The sequence below is a fragment of the Elephas maximus genome, chromosome 2 (genome assembly GCF_024166365.1).
Source record: "Elephas maximus indicus isolate mEleMax1 chromosome 2, mEleMax1 primary haplotype, whole genome shotgun sequence".
Classification (NCBI taxonomy): domain Eukaryota; kingdom Metazoa; phylum Chordata; class Mammalia; order Proboscidea; family Elephantidae; genus Elephas; species Elephas maximus.
The window spans coordinates 195,535,668-195,540,372 of NC_064820.1; the positions used below are offsets into that span (position 1 = coordinate 195,535,668).

The 4,705-nt window shown below is 48.1% G+C and overlaps 1 pseudogene; it reads left to right on the forward strand.

Moving 5' to 3' along the window:
* The first annotated feature begins 1,414 nt into the window (after nucleotides 1-1,414).
* Nucleotides 1,415-1,937, forward strand: LOC126067268 (midkine-like; annotated as a pseudogene).
* The last annotated feature ends 2,768 nt before the right edge of the window (nucleotides 1,938-4,705 follow it).

Consider the following 4,705-nt stretch of genomic DNA (forward strand, 5'->3'; position numbering starts at 1 on the left):
TAACTATTGTTCTCTGCCTTCCTCACTGGACTCTCAGCTCTGGAAGGGTAGGGACCCTACACCCCCAACCCAAAGCCTGTCACAGAAGGAGTGTTCAGTGAAACAAATCAGATGGGGACCAGAACACGGTCACCAAAGGAAAGAGAACAAGAATAGTTGAGAGCTGTGGTCTGGAACACATCCTGATCGCAGGAAAAGTCAGAGGCTAGGACTTGGAAAGAAGTTGCAGCCAGGTAAGCAGGGAGTGGGGGTCCCTGGGTGGTGTAAGCAGTTTGCGATCTTGGCTGCTAACCCAAACCCACCCAGCAGTAGCATGGAAGGAGGCGTGGTCATCTGCTTCTGTAAAGATTTAAAAAAGAAAACAAAAAACCAAACCCATTGCTGTTGAGTTGATTCCTACTCAAAGTGACCCTATAAGAAAGAGTAGAACTGCCTTATAGGGTTTCCAAGGCTGTAATCTTTACAGAGGAGCCCTGGTGGTGAAGTGATTAAGAGCTCAGGCTGCTAACCAAAAGGTCAGCAGTTGGAATCCACCAGCAACTCTTGGGAAATCCTATGGGGCAGTTCTACCCTATCCTATGGAGTCCCTATGAGTCAGAATAGACTTGACTGCACACAACAGCAACAATCTTTACGGAAGCAGACTGCCACCTCTTTCTCCCACTGAGAGACTCGTGTGTTGAAACTCCCCACCTTCCAGTTAGCAGGTGACTTAGCAGCTGAGCACTTAACCACTGTGCTACCAGGAAGTTGCAGCTGGGAAAGAAGGGAGCCCCAATGTGGGTTTGGCTGCATGCCCAAAAGCCAGGCCCTCGCTAGTCTATGAGTAGTCTTCACACAGGGGACCTGGCAGCCCTTCAGATCCTGGGACCAGACGAGAGATAGACTAATAAGGACAGCAGTGTGGCTGGGCCACGGGCAGCCCCCAACCCTACCAATGAGCTTTTCCTCCACTTTCCTTTCAGCAACTCTAAAATGGACCGAGTGAGGAAGCCATCTTCTAGTTCAGGGAGAGAAGAGAATTGAGAAATGCCCAGGGGTCTCCATCTTCGGTGTGGGCACCAGTCCAGCCAAGACGTTCCGGAAACCCAGGAAAACTCCCTCGCTCTGCGACCCGTATCCATTGCCATCAAGTCGATTCCTACAGCAACTCTATGGGACAGAGTAGAACTGCCCCATAAGGTTTCCAAGGAGCAGCTAGTAGATTCGAGCTGCCGACATTTTGGTTAGCAGCCAAAGCTTTTAACCACTGAGCCACCAAGGCTTCTGGCTCTGCTAAGAAATAGAACTCAAGAATGTCACCAACAGCCTAGCAGGTGCAAACTCTAATGTGGAGTTTGCAAGAGCACTAGAAGTTAAAAGACTGACTGTATGGGCCGAGCGTGGGAGGGAGCGAGGCAGAGCCAGAAGCAAGATGCAACACTGAGCCTTGCTCCTCCTCACCCTCCTTGCCCTACTGGTGCTCACTTCCTCAGTGGCCAAAAAGAAAGACAAAGTGAAGAAGGACGGCCTGGGGAGCGAGTGTGCGGAGTGGACCTGGAGGCCCTGCACCCCCAGCAGCAAGAACTTCTCTGTGGGCTTCCCTGAGGGCGTCTACAGGGCCCAGGCTCAGCGCGTCAGGTGTTAAGTGTCTTGTAACTGGAAGAAGGGTTTGGAGCCTACTGCAAGTACAAGTTTGAGAGCTGGCATGTGTGTGATGGGGGCACAGGCACCCAAATCCGCCAAGGCACCCCAAAGAAGGCGTGGTATACTGCCCAGTGCCAGGAGACCATCCTCATGATGAAGCCCTGCACCCTAAGACCAAAGCCAAGACCAAGGCCAAGAAAGGGAAGGGAAAGGACTGGAGCCCAGGCCTAGATGCAGAGGAGCTCCTGGCTTTACCCTCCCTCCTGCAGGCCCAAGATATAACCCACCAGTGCCTTTTTTCTACTCATTAGCTTTATCAATCACACCCTGCCTCTTCCCCTGCACTTCTCCACCCCACCCCCAAGCACCCAAAGTAGGGAGGGACAAGGGATTCTGGGAAACTTGGGCTTCCTCCCAAAAGTATTTGATTTTTGGTTGTCCCTCCCTCCTTCCACCTTTGTTCTTCCCCACGGGGACACTGTTACTAAGAAAAAAAAAAGACCAACTGTAAGACCTTGAGTAAGTTCCTTTTCCCCCTAGCTTGCTGTTCTGTAAAATGAAAACAAAAAGAGTTGCCATCCAATCAGCTCTGACTCAAACCAATCCCACGTATGTCAGAGGAGAACTGTGCTCCACAGGGTTTTCAATGTCTGATTTTTTTGAAAGTAGATTGCCAGGCCTTTTTTCTGAGGCACATCTGTGTGGACAAGAACAACCAACCTTTTAGATTGAAGCCAAGCATGTTAACCATTTGCACTACCCAGGGGCTCATCTGTAAAATGAGGTCTTGAGAATACTTGGTCACCAATGGCTTCTGCTCTACACAGCCTGTGCTGTGTGCTCTGGGACAAGTCTGTGCTTTGTGCTCTCTGAGCCTCAGTTTCTCAGCCTGTAGGGAGAAGATGGGGGGAAGACAGGAGGAATAAACACTGTTTAGTGTCAATTCTGGCCGAGGCATCATGCTTGGCTCTGAGTAAACGAGATCAAAGACATATTCCTTGTCCTCAAGAAGCGCATCATCTAGTGAGGAGACCAACAATAGCTCATCCAATGCTTACTGAGGTGCCCTGGTGGTACAGTGGTTAAGAGCTACGGTTGCTAACCAAAAGGTCATCAGTTCAAATCCACCAGCTACTCCTTACTCCTTGGAAGCCCTATGGGGCAGTTCTATTCTGTCTTATAAGGTTGCTGTAAGTCAGAATTGACTCAGCAGCAACGGGTTTTTTGGTAATGCTTACTGAATAATATGATTTTACCATGGACTTCCAGAAGGAAGAACAAATCAGTCGTAGAAGAAATAAAACCAGAATATTCCTTAGAAACAAGGGTGGCAAGACTTTAGCTCACTTACTTTGGATACGTTATCAGGAAAGACCAATCGCTAGAAAAGGACATCATATTTGATAAAGTAGAGGGTCAGCGAAAATGAAGGAAGCCCTCAATGAGATAGACTGAAACAATAGCTAAAACAATAGACTGAAACTGAAAGACCACAGAGATGGCGCAAGACTGGGCAGTGTTTTGTTGTGCTATACATAAGGTCACCATGAGTCAGAGCCAACTGGATAGCAACTAACAACAACAATGCTTAGGTCAGGGGCAATCGGAGGCATTCATGGAAGGCTTTATCAAGGTGACATCCCGATCTCATATGACGAGTAGGAGTTTCCCAGGTGGAAAAAGAGATCAGGACATTCCAGAGGTCAGGAACAGCACGAACAATGATGGGGAGGCGTGTTCGGTTTGGAGAGTATCTGGAAGTCAAGATTCATGTATGTATGTTGAATATTTGTAGCAAGAAGAACAGTCAAATGCCTACGGGAGCCAGGGAAGTGATGTACATGAGTGAGGCAGGTGGGAGTATGATACCAAAGGGTGGTGTGAGGACTTCAGTGGAGCAGAGAACTCACACCCTGGCTAAAGGGGGAGATGCCACTCTGTTCCAGCCAAATGATGTCACAATGTTAAAATGTGGCCCAGTGTTTGATTCTTCAGAAGACAGAAATCTAGTTTTTTAGGTGAAATCTTCTAATTTGTAAATATTGACTCCAATGTGCCAGACAAACAAAACAGGCTGGATATGGCCCTCAGTTCCCCCAGTTTACAATCTCTGGGCAAGGTGGTCTCTGAGGTTGCTCACAGGTCTTTTCCAAGAGATTGTGTAGCACAGGGATTAAGAGCATGGGCTGTAGAGCTAGAAAGACCTGGGTTCAAATCCTGTTACTGGCTCTACCAGCTAATTCACATAATCTAAGAATGTAACCACCTGGATTTGTGCAGTGCACAGCCTGGAAAGCTGTATGTGGCAGCCTTGTATATGACTACAACCATGGGCCTCCCCACTGCCAAGCCCCAGTTTCCTCATCTGTAAATCAAGAATGAAAACCTACCTACCAAGGGTGAAATGAACTTACAGATGTAGCATGCTTAGCACAATGCTGGTCATAGAGTAAAATAAGATATTTTGTCCTGGTGTCTTTCACAGGGCCTCAGGTGAATCTGAGGGCCCTCAGGGAAGAGGCATTTCTCACACTGGGAGAACTTAGGCTGAGGTTGGAAGAGAAGACCCAGCTCTTTGGACCTGGGATGGGTGAAATCGGACAGGGGAACTCAGGTTTTTCCTAAGGGCAAGACATGAGCTAGAGATGTTATTTGTTGTTAGCTACCACCAAGTTGGCCCCCAATTCAAGGAGACCCCATGCACAACAGAACTAAACACTGCCCAGTCCTGCACCATCCTCATGATTGGTTATGGATCAGAACGTTGTGATCCGTAGGGTTTTCATTGGCTAATTTTCAGAAGTAGATTACCAGGCCTTTCTTCCCAGCCCATCTTAGTCTACAAGCTCCAATGAAACCTGTTCACCTTAATAACAACATGCAAGTCTCCACTGACAGACAGGTGGTGGCTGGCATGAGGTGCATTTGCTGAGATTGGAAGCTGGGTCTCCCACATGAAAGGCAAAAATTCTACCACTGAACCACCAAGACATGAGCCAAATTAGAATATGGAAAAAGAGATTTGGAGAAACCTGGACGCCAGGCTCAGATTCTGAGGGAATTTTAAATAATTTGCTGG